A 19,289-nucleotide genomic window follows, 5' to 3' on the forward strand; every position below is an offset into this window, starting at 1 on the left:
TATAATCTAAGAAAACTTGATTTTGTTGTGTAATTAAGGAGTATTTTTCTAATTTTGCGGATTTCCCCTCCGCCATTAACAGTCCCCAGGTTTCCTGTGCAGCGCCAGCACATGCGAGTCACTATGGTAACTACAAACGTTTGGGAGAAGCGCATATATTTTGAACTGTGATCAAAACTGACTGGAACTACCTGTGCATTTCAACCAATGGATTTCAGCGAAAATAATGCACACGCTCCAGTCAATCAGAATCAGACCATGGAATTAAAAATAAACAAATAACACACTCAGCCAATCAGCTTCAGCAAAGAGCTTGGAATGTCAGCCTTGATGACATCATGGATCCTCAGAGTTCCATTTAGAATTGTTACAACTGGGTGTGGTTCGAGATGAGAAACCAGAGCTGCAGGAAAGAGTGAAAAACGTCGACTAAACAGCTTCAGGAGCAGATTTCTGCAGCATATTCTGGCTTTCAGGAAGAAGAGACCATCACATTCGCAGAAGGAATCAACAACAAGTAACTGCACAAGTCACAAAACACAAACTAGTTGTGAGTTAAAGGCTTCAACCAGAGGCGGTTCTAGACAGGGGTCTGGTACCGCCTCTGATTGAAGCCTTTAACTCAGTATATTAGTATATATTTAGTATATAATGTGAAATTCAGCTACTCAGACCACATATTAAACTGTTTACATTTATTTTAAGAAATATTTACTTTAAAGGTTTAAATGAAAATTGCAATCTCACTTAAAACACCCACAATATCTTAATTTTAGTCGTGATCGCAAGGTGCACATTAGTCTTTTTAAGTAGTGTGATTATCTCTGAGACAAAAACAGTCAATTACATTTTAAGCCAAAAGGTGGAGTAATACTACCTTATCTTGCAGACTATGTGCCCTATACCAAAAACTTAAAGCTGAGATTCTCTCATTTTCAGTTATACATGATAGATTTATGGGAAAATTCTTAGTTTTGTAAAACATGTCTGATGTTTTAATGATTTGAAGATCCCAAAAGCTTTAAAAACCAATGAAATTATTGGCGTTGTACAACAGCTTTTTATTTGTAAAATCAAGTATCATTAGCAAATGTTAGTAAATATACTATATATACAAAATATAATTATAAAATCTCAACCTCTTTCTGTTTTATGAGATGGTTATGATAAATTATGATAGTACAGAGTTGTAGTCTAAATACAGAGTAGGCCTATAATAGCTTCACTAAACTTATAAATTATACAATATAGTTGTGTTTTACAGTAAATTACTATAGTATTTTTCAGGTGTTTGCATTACATTGGCTCTATATACGCAGACAGTCACGGTAACTACATATTCAGCATCAGTATCTTGCTAATAGCCTAAATATTATCAGCCATAAACTGAACCTAAAATAAGTGGATTACCTTGAGACATGTTGGGATTAAAAGCAAAATTAAATATTCCTGAAATTTCGGTGATGAGTGGAAAAACCTAAACAGAAAGATAAAGGTTGCAGGTTTCCTGAAGTTCCAGACACTGGTCTGACTTTCATTCATGTGAGGAGATATTAAAGTATGCTTGCCATCTCTGGTGGTAGAAAAGAAATGTCTTAACAGGATGATATGAGAATGAGGAGGTGTTTCTGTGTGGAAAGTTAACCAAAGGTCGATTATAATAAATGTTTAAGTATCAAACCTTCAAGACATCCAGGACATCATGACTTCTGCAACGACTTCACAAAGAAGAGGATGGCAGACTGTGGCAGAAGGTAGAGAAGTCACAAACAAGTAAGATTTTTAATGAAATTTCACACACACACACACACACACACACACACACACACACACACACACACACACACACACACACACACACACACACACACACACACATATGTATGTATGTTTGTATGTATGTATTACACATGTATACAGTCAAAGTAAAAATTATTAGCTCTCCTATTAAATTTTAATTCTTTTATAATTTTTCTAATTAAGTTGTATTTTTGTATTTTGTAATTTATTTTGCAATAACTTCTTTGAATTTAAACTAATTATCTGCTTCTGGAATATATGGGACCGGCTGTCTGTTCACCCCAGGTAAAAGCCTAGAGTTAGGATTAGGGTGTGTCCTGTAAGGTAGTGGTGGGTGGGACACAGGGCACATCCTAAGTTGCAAAAAAAAAAAAAGCAAAATACTTTTTTAAAGTGTTTTTGTTTTACTATGAAATAAATTAAAACATGTGGCTGATTGGCCTTTATGTCTAATTGGTTCCTAGCTCGGGTGAAACACTCTGGGTGGAACTGACCAGCTACGGGCCCATTGCACAGTCTGTTATAGTGTGCATCCAAAGATCTTGCATCAATCAATTACTCAACTTTTTTAATAGCACCTTATTACAACTGGGGACTAAATGTACTTTACAGCATTAAAACAAAATTACAGATTAGTGAAGTAATTAGTGTCAATAAATCAACAGAACGATAACACAGCATTTTGCACTACTAAATATCAAAATCCTGACTGAACGACTATTAATGTTTGATAAAGACAATGTTGTTGTGCACTTTGGCCCTCTGGAATATATGGGACCGGCTGTCTGTTCACCCCAGGTAAAAGCCTAGAGTTAGGATTAGGGTGTGTCCTGTAAGGTAGTGGTGGGTGGGACACAGGGCACATCCTAAGTTGCAAAAAAAAAAAAGCAAAATACTTTTTTAAAGTGTTTTTGTTTTACTATGAAATAAATTAAAACATGTGGCTGATTGGCCTTTATGTCTAATTGGTTCCTAGCTCGGGTGAAACACTCTGGGTGGAACTGACCAGCTACGGGCCCATTGCACAGTCCGTTATAGTGTGCATCCAAAGATCTTGCATCAATCAATTAATCAACTTTTTAATAGCACCTTATTACAACTAAGGACTAAATGTACTTTACAGCATTAAAACAAAATTACAGATTAGTGAAGTAATTAGTGTCAATAAATCAACAGAACGATAAAGCATCATTTTGCACTACTAAATATCAAAATCCTGACTGAACAACTATCAATGTTTATTGAAGACAATGTTGTTGTGCACTTTGGCTTTCTGGAATATATGGGACTGGCTGTCTGTTCACCCCAGGTAAAAGCCTAGAGTTAGGATTAGGGTGTGTCCTGTAAGGTAGTGGTGGGTGGGACACAGGGCACATCCTAAGTTGCAAAAAAAAAAAAAAAAGCAAAATACTTTTAAAGTGTTTTTGCTTTAATGTGAAATAAAGTAAAACGTGGCTGATTGGCCTTTATGTCTAATTGGTTCCTAGCTTGGGTGAAACACTCTGGGTGGAACTGACCAGCTACGGGCCCATTGCACAGTCTGTTATAGTGTGCATCCAGAGATCTTGCATCAATCAATTAATCAACTTTTTTAATAGCACCTTATTACAACTGGGGACTAAATGTACTTTACAGCATTAAAACAAAATTACAGATTAGTGAAGTAATTAGTGTCAATAAATCAACAGAACAATAAAACAGTATTTTGCACTACTAAATATCAAAATCCTGACTGGACAACTATCAATGTTTAATGAGGACACGGTTGTTGTGCACTTTGGCTTTCTGGAATATATGGTACCGGCTGTCTGTTCACCCCAGATAAAAGCCTAGAGTTAGGATTAGGGTGTGTCCTGTAAGGTAGTGGTGGGTGGGACACAGGGCACATCCTAAGTTGCAAAAAAAAAGCAAAATACTTTTTAAAGTGTTTTTGCTTTACTAGGAAATAAATTAAAACATGTGGCTGATTGGCCTTTATGTCTAATTGGTTCCTAGCTCGGGTGAAACACTCTGGGTGGAACTGACAAGCTACGGGCCCATTGCACAGTCCGTTATAGTGTGCATCCAGAGATCTTGCATCAATCAATTAATCAACCTTTTTAATAGCACCTTATTACAACTGGGGACTAAATGTACTTTACAGCATTAAAACAAAATTACAGATTAGTGAAGTAATTAGTGTCAATAAATCAACAGAACGATAAAGCATCATTTTGCCCTACTAAATATCAAAATCCTGACTGGACAACTATCAATGTTTATTGAAGACAATGTTGTTGTGCTCTTTGGCCCTCTGGAATATATGGGACCGGCTGTCTGTTCACCCCAGGTAAAAGCCTAGAGTTAGGATTAGGGTGTGTCCTGTAAGGTAGTGGTGGGTGGGACACAGGGCACATCCTAAGTTGCAAAAAAAAAAAAAAAAAGCAAAATACTTTTAAAGTCTTTTTGCTTTACTGTGAAATAAAGTAAAACGTGGCTGATTGGCCTTTATGTCTAATTGGTTCCTAGCTCAGGTGAAACACTCTGGGTGGAACTGACCAGCTACAGGCCCATTGCACAGTTTGTTTTAAGCTGCGGTCACACTGGGCTTTTCCTCCCATAGACTTCCATTCATACGCACGCGAATGCGTCAGACCGGAAACGCAGGGTCATGCGTTAAGTTTCGCACGTTGCTGCGGTGCAAAGTTCAAACTTGGTGAACTCTGACCTGCGAAATCGCATCACTTGACTGCGTGAGACCAACCGAGGATCAAAACATGACCTCTCTAGACAGAAATTTAAATCATGGAGCAATCGCCCATTTTTTTAATGCCTAATAATCTTGTTTAATCCCGCCCCTTTTCACATCGCCGAACGACAGAATTTCGCACACACAAACTCTAATGTGACCGCAGCTTAAGTGTGCATCTAGAGATCTTGCATCAACCAATTAATCAACATTTTTAATAGCACCTTATTACAACATTAAACTCCCCAATGTACTTTACAGCATTAAAACAAAATTACCCATTAGTGAAGTATTAATAAGGTAATTTTGATAGGATCACTTGCTTATGATTGACCATAGCTTGTCTCGTATTAACAATCACATGACCTACCAATCAGATGAATCCAAACACACAAATAAAGACACAGTCTAAACGAGTGTCAATAAATCAGCAGAACAATAAAACAGCATTTTGCACTACTAAATATCAAAATCCTGACTGAACGACTATCAATGTTTGATGAAGACAATGTTGTTGTGCTCTTTGGCCCTCTGGAATATATGGGACCGGCTGTCTGTTCACCCCAGGTAAAAGCCTAGAGTTAGGATTAGGGTGTGTCCTGTAAGGTAGTGGTGGGTGGGACACAGGGCACATCCTAAGTTGCAAAAAAAAAAAAAAAAGCAAAATACTTTTAAAGTGTTTTTGCTTTAATGTGAAATAAAGTAAAACGTGGCTGATTGGCCTTTATGTCTAATTGGTTCCTAGCTCAGGTGAAACACTCTGGGTGGAACTGACCAGCTACAGGCCCATTGCACAGTTTGTTTTAAGCTGCGGTCACACTGGGCTTTTCCTCCCATAGACTTCCATTCATACGCACGCGAATGCGTCAGACCGTAAACGCAGGGTCATGCGTTAAGTTTCGCACGTTGCTGCGGTGCAAAGTTCAAACTTGGTGAACTCTGACCTGCGAAATCGCATCACTTGACTGATTGAGACCAACCGAGGATCAAAACATGACCTCTCTAGACAGAAATTTAAATCATGGAGCAATCGCCCATTTTTTTAATGCCTAATAATCTTGTTTAATCCCGCCCCTTTTCACATCGCCGAACGACAGAATTTCGCACACACAAACTCTAATGTGACCGCAGCTTAAGTGTGCATCTAGAGATCTTGCATCAACCAATTAATCAACATTTTTAATAGCACCTTATTACAACATTAAACTCCCCAATGTACTTTACAGCATTAAAACAAAAATACCCATTAGTGAAGTATTAATAAAGTAATTTTGATAGGATCACTTGCTTATGATTGACCATAGCTTGTCTCGTATTAACAATCACATGACCTACCAATCAGATGAATCCAAACACACAAATAAAGACACAGTCTAAACGAGTGTCAATAAATCAGCAGAACAATAAAACAGCATTTAGCACTACTAAATATCAAAATCCTGACTGAACGACTATCAATGTTTGATGAAGACAATGTTGTTGTGCTCTTTGGCCCTCTGGAATATATGGGACCGGCTGTCTGTTCACCCCAGGTAAAAGCCTAGAGTTAGGATTAGGGTGTGTCCTGTAAGGTAGTGGTGGGTGGGACACAGGGCACATCCTAAGTTGCAAAAAAAAAAAAAAAGCAAAATACTTTTTAAAGTGTTTTTGCTTTACTATGAAATAAATTAAAACATGTGGCTGATTGGCCTTTATGTCTAATTGGTTCCTAGCTCGGGTGAAACACTCTGGGTGGAACTGACCAGCTACGGGCCCATTGCACAGTCTGTTATAGTGTGCATCCAGAGATCTTGCATCAATCAATTACTCAACTTTTTTAATAGCACCTTATTACAACTGGGGACTAAATGTACTTTACAGCATTAAAACAAAATTACAGATTAGTGAAGTAATTAGTGTCAATAAATCAACAGAACGATAAAGCAACATTTTGCACTACTAAATATCAAAATCCTGACTGAACGACTATTAATGTTTGATAAAGACAATGTTGTTGTGCACTTTGGCCCTCTGGAATATATGGGACCGGCTGTCTGTTCACCCCAGGTAAAAGCCTAGAGTTAGGATTAGGGTGTGTCCTGTAAGGTAGTGGTGGGTGGGACACAGGGCACATCCTAAGTTGCAAAAAAAAAAAAGCAAAATACTTTTTTAAAGTGTTTTTGTTTTACTATGAAATAAATTAAAACATGTGGCTGATTGGCCTTTATGTCTAATTGGTTCCTAGCTCGGGTGAAACACTCTGGGTGGAACTGACCAGCTACGGGCCCATTGCACAGTCCGTTATAGTGTGCATCCAAAGATCTTGCATCAATCAATTAATCAACTTTTTAATAGCACCTTATTACAACTAAGGACTAAATGTACTTTACAGCATTAAAACAAAATTACAGATTAGTGAAGTAATTAGTGTCAATAAATCAACAGAACGATAAAGCATCATTTTGCACTACTAAATATCAAAATCCTGACTGAACAACTATCAATGTTTATTGAAGACAATGTTGTTGTGCACTTTGGCCCTCTGGAATATATGGGACCGGCTGTCTGTTCACCCCAGGTAAAAGCCTAGAGTTAGGATTAGGGTGTGTCCTGTAAGGTAGTGGTGGGTGGGACACAGGGCACATCCTAAGTTGCAAAAAAAAAAAAAAAAGCAAAATACTTTTAAAGTGTTTTTGCTTTAATGTGAAATAAAGTAAAACGTGGCTGATTGGCCTTTATGTCTAATTGGTTCCTAGCTTGGGTGAAACACTCTGGGTGGAACTGACCAGCTACAGGCCCATTGCACAGTCTGTTTTAAGCTGCGGTCACACTGGTCTTTTCCTCCCATAGACCTCCATTCATACGCACGCGAATGCGTCAGACCGGAAACGCAGGGTCATGTGTTAGGTTTCGCACGTTGTTGCGGTGCAAAGTTCAAACTTGGTGAACTCTGACCTGCGAAATCGCATCACTTGACTGATTGAGACCAACCGAGGATCAAAACATGACCTCTCTAGACAGAAATTTAAATCATGGAGCAATCGTCCATTTTTTTAATGCCTAATAATCTTGTTTAATCCCGCCCCTTTTCACATCGCCGAACGACAGAATTTCGCACACACAAACTCTAATGTGACCGCAGCTTAAGTGTGCATCTAGAGATCTTGCATCAACCAATTAATCAACATTTTTAATAGCACCTTATTACAACGTTAAACTCCCCAATGTACTTTACAGCATTAAAACAAAATTACCCATTAGTGAAGTATTAATAAGCAAATTTTTGATAGGATCACTTGCTTATGATTGACCATAGCTTGTCTCGTATAAACAATCACATGATCTACCAATCAGATGAATCCAAACACACAAATAAAGACACAGTCTAAACGAGTGTCAATAAATCAGCAGAACAATAAAACAGCATTTTGCACTACTAAATATCAAAATCCTGACTGTACGACTATCAATGTTTGATGAAGACAATGTTGTTGTGCTCTTTGGCCCTCTGGAATATATGGGACCGGCTGTCTGTTCACCCCAGGTAAAAGCCTAGAGTTAGGATTAGGGTGTGTCCTGTAAGGTAGTGGTGGGTGGGACACAGGGCACATCCTAAGTTGCAAAAAAAAAAAAAAGCAAAATACTTTTTAAAGTGTTTTTGCTTTACTATGAAATAAAGTAAAACGTGGCTGATTGGCCTTTATGTCTAATTGGTTCCTAGCTCGGGTGAAACACTCTGGGTGGAACTGACCAGCTACGGGCCCATTGCACAGTCTGTTATAGTGTGCATCCAGAGATCTTGCATCAATCAATTAATCAACTTTTTTAATAGCACCTTATTACAACTGGGGACTAAATGTACTTTACAGCATTAAAACAAAATTACAGATTAGTGAAGTAATTAGTGTCAATAAATCAACAGAACAATAAAACAGTATTTTGCACTACTAAATATCAAAATCCTGACTGGACAACTATCAATGTTTAATGAGGACACGGTTGTTGTGCACTTTGGCTTTCTGGATTATATGGTACCGGCTGTCTGTTCACCCCAGATAAAAGCCTAGAGTTAGGATTAGGGTGTGTCCTGTAAGGTAGTGGTGGGTGGGACACAGGGCACATCCTAAGTTGCAAAAAAAAAAGGAAAATACTTTTTAAAGTGTTTTTGCTTTACTATGAAATAAATTAAAACATGTGGCTGATTGGCCTTTATGTCTAATTGGTTCCTAGCTCGGGTGAAACACTCTGGGTGGAACTGACAAGCTACGGGCCCATTGCACAGTCCGTTATAGTGTGCATCCAGAGATCTTGCATCAATCAATTAATCAACCTTTTTAATAGCACCTTATTACAACTGGGGACTAAATGTACTTTACAGCATTAAAACAAAATTACAGATTAGTGAAGTAATTAGTGTCAATAAATCAACAGAACGATAAAGCATCATTTTGCACTACTAAATATCAAAATCCTGACTGGACAACTATCAATGTTTATTGAAGACAATGTTGTTGTGCTCTTTGGCCCTCTGGAATATATGGGACCGGCTGTCTGTTCACCCCAGGTAAAAGCCTAGAGTTAGGATTAGGGTGTGTCCTGTAAGGTAGTGGTGGGTGGGACACAGGGCACATCCTAAGTTGCAAAAAAAAAAAAAAAAAGCAAAATACTTTTAAAGTCTTTTTGCTTTACTGTGAAATAAAGTAAAACGTGGCTGATTGGCCTTTATGTCTAATTGGTTCCTAGCTCAGGTGAAACACTCTGGGTGGAACTGACCAGCTACAGGCCCATTGCACAGTTTGTTTTAAGCTGCGGTCACACTGGGCTTTTCCTCCCATAGACCTCCATTCATACGCACGCGAATGCGTCAGACTGGAAACGCAGGGTCATGCGTTAAGTTTCGCACGTTGCTGCGGTGCAAAGTTCAAACTTGGTGAACTCTGACCTGCGAAATCGCATCACTTGACTGCGTGAGACCAACCGAGGATCAAAACATGACCTCTCTAGACAGAAATTTAAATCATGGAGCAATCGCCCATTTTTTTAATGCCTAATAATCTTGTTTAATCCCGCCCCTTTTCACATCGCCGAACGACAGAATTTCGCACACACAAACTCTAATGTGACCGCAGCTTAAGTGTGCATCTAGAGATCTTGCATCAACCAATTAATCAACATTTTTAATAGCACCTTATTACAACATTAAACTCCCCAATGTACTTTACAGCATTAAAACAAAATTACCCATTAGTGAAGTATTAATAAAGTAATTTTGATAGGATCACTTGCTTATGATTGACCATAGCTTGTCTCGTATTAACAATCACATGACCTACCAATCAGATGAATCCAAACACACAAATAAAGACACAGTCTAAACGAGTGTCAATAAATCAGCAGAACAATAAAACAGCATTTAGCACTACTAAATATCAAAATCCTGACTGAACGACTATCAATGTTTGATGAAGACAATGTTGTTGTGCTCTTTGGCCCTCTGGAATATATGGGACCGGCTGTCTGTTCACCCCGGGTAAAAGCCTAGAGTTAGGATTAGGGTGTGTCCTGTAAGGTAGTGGTGGGTGGGACACAGGGCACATCCTAAGTTGCAAAAAAAAAAAAAAAGCAAAATACTTTTTAAAGTGTTTTTGCTTTACTATGAAATAAATTAAAACATGTGGCTGATTGGCCTTTATGTCTAATTGGTTCCTAGCTCGGGTGAAACACTCTGGGTGGAACTGACCAGCTACGGGCCCATTGCACAGTCTGTTATAGTGTGCATCCAAAGATCTTGCATCAATCAATTACTCAACTTTTTTAATAGCACCTTATTACAACTGGGGACTAAATGTACTTTACAGCATTAAAACAAAATTACAGATTAGTGAAGTAATTAGTGTCAATAAATCAACAGAACGATAACACAGCATTTTGCACTACTAAATATCAAAATCCTGACTGAACGACTATTAATGTTTGATAAAGACAATGTTGTTGTGCACTTTGGCCCTCTGGAATATATGGGACCGGCTGTCTGTTCACCCCAGGTAAAAGCCTAGAGTTAGGATTAGGGTGTGTCCTGTAAGGTAGTGGTGGGTGGGACACAGGGCACATCCTAAGTTGCAAAAAAAAAAAAGCAAAATACTTTTTTAAAGTGTTTTTGTTTTACTATGAAATAAATTAAAACATGTGGCTGATTGGCCTTTATGTCTAATTGGTTCCTAGCTCGGGTGAAACACTCTGGGTGGAACTGACCAGCTACGGGCCCATTGCACAGTCCGTTATAGTGTGCATCCAAAGATCTTGCATCAATCAATTAATCAACTTTTTAATAGCACCTTATTACAACTAAGGACTAAATGTACTTTACAGCATTAAAACAAAATTACAGATTAGTGAAGTAATTAGTGTCAATAAATCAACAGAACGATAAAGCATCATTTTGCACTACTAAATATCAAAATCCTGACTGAACAACTATCAATGTTTATTGAAGACAATGTTGTTGTGCACTTTGGCTTTCTGGAATATATGGGACTGGCTGTCTGTTCACCCCAGGTAAAAGCCTAGAGTTAGGATTAGGGTGTGTCCTGTAAGGTAGTGGTGGGTGGGACACAGGGCACATCCTAAGTTGCAAAAAAAAAAAAAAAAGCAAAATACTTTTAAAGTGTTTTTGCTTTAATGTGAAATAAAGTAAAACGTGGCTGATTGGCCTTTATGTCTAATTGGTTCCTAGCTTGGGTGAAACACTCTGGGTGGAACTGACCAGCTACAGGCCCATTGCACAGTCTGTTTTAAGCTGCGGTCACACTGGGCTTTTCCTCCCATAGACCTCCATTCATACGCACGCGAATGCGTCAGACCGGAAACGCAGGGTCATGTGTTAGGTTTCGCACGTTGTTGCGGTGCAAAGTTCAAACTTGGTGAACTCTGACCTGCGAAATCGCATCACTTGACTGATTGAGACCAACCGAGGATCAAAACATGACCTCTCTAGACAGAAATTTAAATCATGGAGCAATCGCCCATTTTTTTAATGCCTAATAATCTTGTTTAATCCCGCCCCTTTTCACATCGCCGAACGACAGAATTTCGCACACACAAACTCTAATGTGACCGCAGCTTAAGTGTGCATCTAGAGATCTTGCATCAACCAATTAATCAACATTTTTAATAGCACCTTATTACAACGTTAAACTCCCCAATGTACTTTACAGCATTAAAACAAAATTACCCATTAGTGAAGTATTAATAAGCAAATTTTTGATAGGATCACTTGCTTATGATTGACCATAGCTTGTCTCGTATAAACAATCACATGATCTACCAATCAGATGAATCCAAACACACAAATAAAGACACAGTCTAAACGAGTGTCAATAAATCAGCAGAACAATAAAACAGCATTTTGCACTACTAAATATCAAAATCCTGACTGTACGACTATCAATGTTTGATGAAGACAATGTTGTTGTGCTCTTTGGCCCTCTGGAATATATGGGACCGGCTGTCTGTTCACCCCAGGTAAAAGCCTAGAGTTAGGATTAGGGTGTGTCCTGTAAGGTAGTGGTGGGTGGGACACAGGGCACATCCTAAGTTGCAAAAAAAAAAAAAAGCAAAATACTTTTTAAAGTGTTTTTGCTTTACTATGAAATAAATTAAAACATGTGGCTGATTGGCCTTTATGTCTAATTGGTTCCTAGCTCGGGTGAAACACTCTGGGTGGAACTGACCAGCTACGGGCCCATTGCACAGTCTGTTATAGTGTGCATCCAGAGATCTTGCATCAATCAATTAATCAACTTTTTTAATAGCACCTTATTACAACTGGGGACTAAATGTACTTTACAGCATTAAAACAAAATTACAGATTAGTGAAGTAATTAGTGTCAATAAATCAACAGAACAATAAAACAGTATTTTGCACTACTAAATATCAAAATCCTGACTGGACAACTATCAATGTTTAATGAGGACACGGTTGTTGTGCACTTTGGCTTTCTGGATTATATGGTACCGGCTGTCTGTTCACCCCAGATAAAAGCCTAGAGTTAGGATTAGGGTGTGTCCTGTAAGGTAGTGGTGGGTGGGACACAGGGCACATCCTAAGTTGCAAAAAAAAAAGGAAAATACTTTTTAAAGTGTTTTTGCTTTACTATGAAATAAATTAAAACATGTGGCTGATTGGCCTTTATGTCTAATTGGTTCCTAGCTCGGGTGAAACACTCTGGGTGGAACTGACCAGCTACGGGCCCATTGCACAGTCCGTTATAGTGTGCATCCAGAGATCTTGCATCAATCAATTAATCAACCTTTTTAATAGCACCTTATTACAACTGGGGACTAAATGTACTTTACAGCATTAAAACAAAATTACAGATTAGTGAAGTAATTAGTGTCAATAAATCAACAGAACGATAAAGCATCATTTTGCACTACTAAATATCAAAATCCTGACTGGACAACTATCAATGTTTATTGAAGACAATGTTGTTGTGCACTTTGGCCCTCTGGAATATATGGGACCGGCTGTCTGTTCACCCCAGGTAAAAGCCTAGAGTTAGGATTAGGGTGTGTCCTGTAAGGTAGTGGTGGGTGGGACACAGGGCACATCCTAAGTTGCAAAAAAAAAAAAAAAAAGCAAAATACTTTTAAAGTCTTTTTGCTTTACTGTGAAATAAAGTAAAACGTGGCTGATTGGCCTTTATGTCTAATTGGTTCCTAGCTCAGGTGAAACACTCTGGGTGGAACTGACCAGCTACAGGCCCATTGCACAGTTTGTTTTAAGCTGCGGTCACACTGGGCTTTTCCTCCCATAGACTTCCATTCATACGCACGCGAATGCGTCAGACCGGAAACGCAGGGTCATGCGTTAAGTTTCGCACGTTGCTGCGGTGCAAAGTTCAAACTTGGTGAACTCTGACCTGCGAAATCGCATCACTTGACTGCGTGAGACCAACCGAGGATCAAAACATGACCTCTCTAGACAGAAATTTAAATCATGGAGCAATCGCCCATTTTTTTAATGCCTAATAATCTTGTTTAATCCCGCCCCTTTTCACATCGCCGAACGACAGAATTTCGCACACACAAACTCTAATGTGACCGCAGCTTAAGTGTGCATCTAGAGATCTTGCATCAACCAATTAATCAACATTTTTAATAGCACCTTATTACAACATTAAACTCCCCAATGTACTTTACAGCATTAAAACAAAATTACCCATTAGTGAAGTATTAATAAAGTAATTTTGATAGGATCACTTGCTTATGATTGACCATAGCTTGTCTCGTATTAACAATCACATGACCTACCAATCAGATGAATCCAAACACACAAATAAAGACACAGTCTAAACGAGTGTCAATAAATCAGCAGAACAATAAAACAGCATTTTGCACTACTAAATATCAAAATCCTGACTGAACGACTATCAATGTTTGATGAAGACAATGTTGTTGTGCTCTTTGGCCCTCTGGAATATATGGGACCGGCTGTCTGTTCACCCCAGGTAAAAGCCTAGAGTTAGGATTAGGGTGTGTCCTGTAAGGTAGTGGTGGGTGGGACACAGGGCACATCCTAAGTTGCAAAAAAAAAAAAAAGCAAAATACTTTTTAAAGTGTTTTTGCTTTACTATGAAATAAATTAAAACATGTGGCTGATTGGCCTTTATGTCTAATTGGTTCCTAGCTCAGGTGAAACACTCTGGGTGGAACTGACCAGCTACGGGCCCATTGCACAGTCTGTTATAGTGTGCATCCAGAGATCTTGCATCAATCAATTAATCAACTTTTTTAATAGCACCTTATTACAACTGGGGACTAAATGTACTTTACAGCATTAAAACAAAATTACAGATTAGTGAAGTAATTAGTGTCAATAAATCAACAGAACGATAAAGCATCATTTTGCACTACTAAATATCAAAATCCTGACTGAACGACTATCAATGTTTATTGAAGACAATGTTGTTGTGCTCTTTGGCTTTCTGGAATATATGGGACCGGCTGTCTGTTCACCCCAGGTAAAAACCTTGAGTTAGGATTAGGGTGTGTCCTGTAAGGTAGTGGTGGGTGGGACACAGGGCACATCCTAAGTTGCAAAAAAAAAAAAAAAAAAAAGCAAAATACTTTTAAAGTGTTTTTGCTTTAATGTGAAATAAAGTAAAACGTGGCTGATTGGCCTTTATGTCTAATTGGTTCCTAGCTCAGGTGAAACACTCTGGGTGGAACTGACCAGCTACAGGCCCATTGCACAGTCTGTTTTAAGCTGCGGTCACACTGGGCTTTTCATCCCATAGACTTCTATTCATACGCACGTGAATGCGTCAGACCGGAAACGCAGGGTCATGCGTTAGGTTTCGCACGTTGCTGCGGTGCAAAGTTCAAACTTGGTGAACTCTGACCTGCGAATCGCATCACTTGACTGCGTGAGACCAACCGAGGATCAAAACATGACCTCTCTGGACAGAAATTTAAATCATGGAGCAATCGATAATTTTTTTAATGCCTAATAATCTTGTTTAATCCCGCCCCTTTTCACAGCCCCTCACAACAGAATTACGCACACACAAACTCTAATGTGACCGCAGCTTAAGTGTGCATCTAGAGATCTTGCATCAACCAATTAATCAACGTTTTTAATAGAACCTTATAACAACGGTGAACTCCCCAATGTACTTTACAACATTAAAACAAAATTACCCATTAGTGAAGTATTAATAAGGTAATTTTGATAGGATCACTTGCTTATGATTGACCATAGCTTGTCTCGTATTAACAATCACATGACCTACCAATCAGATGAATCCAAACACACAAATAAAGACACAGTCTAAACGAGTGTCAATAAATCAACAAAACAATAAAACAGCATTTTGCACTACTAAATATCAAAATCCTGACTGGACGACTATCAATGTTTGATGAGGACACGGTTGTTGTGCACTTTGGCTTTCTGGAATATATGGGACCGGCTGTCTGTTCACCCCAGGTAAAAGCCTAGAGTTAGGATTAGGGTGTGTCCTGTAAGGTAGTGGTGGGTGGGACACAGGGCACATCCTAAGTTGCAAAAAAAAAAAAAAGCAAAATACTTTTTGAAGTTTTTTTGCTTTACTATGCATTAAATTAAAAACGTGGCTGATTGGCCTTTATGTCTAATTGGTTCCTAGCTCGGGTGAAACACTCTGGGTGGAACTGACCAGCTACGGGCCCATTGCACAGTCCGCTATAGTGTGCCTCCAGAGATCTTGCATCAATCATACAATCAAATTTTTTTGATTGTATTCTGCTGTATCGCCTCATTACAGCTAACGTGATCCCGCCTCTCGGTGAGCGCACTGTTTATATGGAAATGAACTGAGGTGAGTCGGCTAATATTGCACTCGCCACCCGAGACATGGCATCAAACAACAAGCTTCATCATAGAGTTACTTACTTTTTCTGCGCTTTAGATTGACGGCACGCTACATGAGTGAAGAAGCACTTCGGATGGTACTGGACAGCGACGGATAATTTACTTTCTCCTCAGAAGAAGAGTGCGACTGATGACCAACGCAAACATTTTGAAGAATGTTTAGACCCAGCAGAGGATAAAATCCCTGTGGAGTAAGTCTTTTATTCTTACCTTCATGATTTACATGAAATATGTCCTTACAGGCTAATTATAGTTTCATTGCTGTACAAAGTGTATCCTATAACTTTTATAGAGTATAATGATAAACATAGGCCTATATAATAAGATGTTATGTTATATGAAATATGCTAAGCTGTTGTGAACAAGAAATACTGACAGTTGTTTACAAAACAGCTGCTGTTCAGTTGATAATTCATATGTGGTAACTGAGTTTATTAGGTAAATTAGTTCTATTATCAGTGAACATCAAAAAATTGTTAACAATGTAGTTTATGTAATCAGCTTGCTTATTTTTTCCAGATGTGAAAACAACAGCGGTAAAGGACCAGTGGCAAAGAAAGCGAAAGCAATGAAGTTGCCCACTCAGTCATGGAAAACAGAGACTGATGCTGCATGACTCCACAGGCTCTGAGATTCCTTCCTGTACATGAACCTGGACAACAGCTAAGACCATGTGATGCTCATTTCAAAATGCTTTTTTTGTTTCAAATCAAATAATTTGTCAATAAACCCATTTCATCAATTATAAATGAATAGCAATGTTTTTTGCATGTGTTGGTGCACACACAAGAAATACACGTACGCCAGACATGAAGTTGGTGCTGACCAACGCACATTTTCACGTTAATTTTATCATTAGTAAATCCAAACGTGAGCATGAAATCTGGCGTACACAAAGTTTTTATGTGTATGCAGCGTTAATACATGAGGCCCCCGCATATTAACTGTCAAAACTTGTTCATGACTGCATAAATGTATTATTCCTTTATGAAAAAGTCACATATTGTGCGTGTCTATTATCATGCACATTAGCCGCATTTCCACTGTTGGGCCAGTGCGAGCCTGGGCTTTTATCAGGCCAGACCAATTTCCCGGAAGGTTGAGTAGTGAGGCAGAAATCATGTCGCCTTTCCCCTGTTGGGCTAGTAGCTCGCAGCGCATCATGCAAACGCCACCCCAGAATGTCCCCCGAATCAAGCGTCACACAACCTGCCAACTTAAACAGAAATCAGGCAGAGAAAGCACAAGCGAAACAAATGACACATTACTGTACAGCATACGTTATTTGTCTATACGCACAGGCCTGTGTGTTTCCATTCATTATATTTGTTTACTCGCTGACCGACTGTTGGCATCGTCCATCGAGTGGTCTCGCCACTAACAGAGGGACCCAGCGCAGTGAGCGCACCCATCCATAATATAAAACCACAGAAATTCTCTCGTAATATCCTTGCTTTGAAAGACGTTGTCAAACATTCAGCCCAAATGCTGAAATGAGAGACCTAAAATATATACATTTTTTCCTAAACTATATGACACTTAATAGGTGATTCCTATTCCTAGTCAGTATGCTTGGGCATTTTGTTTGAATGGGGAAACATTCAATTCTCCTAAACTACTTGCCAAGCTTACGAATACATTTCATATTAAGAATAACCAATAAAATTAAACAACAACTGTCTATTTAGTTATTTCTAAATGTTCGTATCACAAAATCTGTAGAAACTCACATCTGGTCCGAGCCCATCCTCCTGAGAATTGTCATTTTATATCAATCGCTGATTGGCTCCTGTACTAGAATGCGGGGCTTTATTCGCCATATTGCCAGTTACACCTTTCCCCATTCAAAAGTATACGAAAGACATGTCTTGTATATTCTGTAGTGTTTGGTAATCCACATACGAAGAACAGACCCCTGAGCGAGTGAGTGTTTGTGCTGATGTAGAATTCACTGTTGTCGGCAATATTTAGATTAGTTATCGTTACATGTAATATTAATACATCTAAATAAAAATAATTCATTTGTTTTATCTGTTTATTTGTACAGTTGATAAAATAAGTCCCTATATTAATCTGGGGTTGCCACATCTGAATGAACCACCAACTTATCCAGCATATGTTTTAAGCAGCGAATGCCCTTCCAGCTGCAACCCATCTCTGGATAATATCCATACACACTCATTCACGCTCGTACACTACGGACAATTTTAGCCTACACAATTCACCTGCACTGCATGTCTTTGGATTGTGGGGGAAACTGGAGCACCCTGAGGACACCCACGCGAACAGGGGGAGAACATGCAAACTTCACACAGAAACGGCAACAGACCCAGCCGAGGCTCGAACCAGTGACCTTCTTGCTGTGAGGCGACAGCACTACCTACTATATATATATATATATATATATATATATATATATATATATATATATATATATATATATATATATATATATATATATATATATATATATACTTTTTAATAGGATTTGTTTGATTTATGATTTATATATGATATGATTTGATTTATGATTTGTTTGATTTATGATTTAATTTATATATATGATTTAATTTATATATATGATTTGTTTAATTTATTCATATGATTTGATTTGTATATATGATTTGTTTGATTTATATAGATGTCCTTTATTAAAATTAAACATATATTTTAAGGTAAAAGATCAAATAAAATGCAAATTTCCCGCTTCAAATTTTTGACATCATGTAAAACAACCGGGTTAAAGCACTAATGTAAACAAAGATGAAAATTACTCTTGGGTGGCCTACAGTAAGTAACACAACAACACAAGGAGTGTGTGTGTGTGTGTGTGTGTGTGTGTGTGTGTGTGTGTGTGTGTATGCATGTATATATATATATATATATATATATATATATATATATATATATATATATATATATATATATATATATATATATATATACAGTTGAAGTCAGAATTATTAGCCCCTTTTGAATTTTTGTTTTTTAATATTTCCCAAAGGACAGAGCAAGGAAATATATATATATATATATATATATATATATATATATATATATATATATATATATATATATATATATATATATATATATATTAAATTCTATCTTTTAAAATAAAATAAATCAATCAATCAAAATCAATTAGCTTAAAGGATTTAGAGGATTAGCGTCTTGATAATCCCACCTCTAATTGGAATCATTCAAAAACTTCTATCAAACTGTCATATTCAGAGATTTTGTTTATTACTCTCTTTCTCCCCATGATGTCACCATTTCCCCAGTGTTTCTGTTTGGCTTCATTTGTGTTAATCTTGTTCAGCTGTGTCTTTAGACAAGCCTATTTCCCCTCTTCGTTGGTTGTCACTT

At 38.0% G+C, this 19,289-nt stretch overlaps 1 long non-coding RNA gene across 2 annotated transcripts; it reads left to right on the forward strand.

Moving 5' to 3' along the window:
* The first annotated feature begins 348 nt into the window (after positions 1 to 348).
* On the forward strand, positions 349 to 16,669 carry LOC108191783 (uncharacterized). Of its 2 annotated transcripts, XR_015503901.1 has the most exons (5): positions 349 to 517; positions 1,674 to 1,773; positions 15,814 to 15,867; positions 15,958 to 16,111; positions 16,440 to 16,669. It is a non-coding gene; the product is annotated as an uncharacterized LOC108191783 (long non-coding RNA). The 2 variants fall into 2 exon arrangements; XR_015503900.1 differs by lacking the exon at positions 15,814 to 15,867.
* Positions 16,670 to 19,289: the final 2,620 nt, after the last annotated feature.

The sequence above is a fragment of the Danio rerio genome, chromosome 12 (assembly GCF_052040795.2).
Source record: "Danio rerio strain M-AB ecotype USA chromosome 12, GRCz13ab, whole genome shotgun sequence".
In the NCBI taxonomy this organism is placed as follows: Eukaryota; Metazoa; Chordata; class Actinopteri; order Cypriniformes; family Danionidae; genus Danio; species Danio rerio.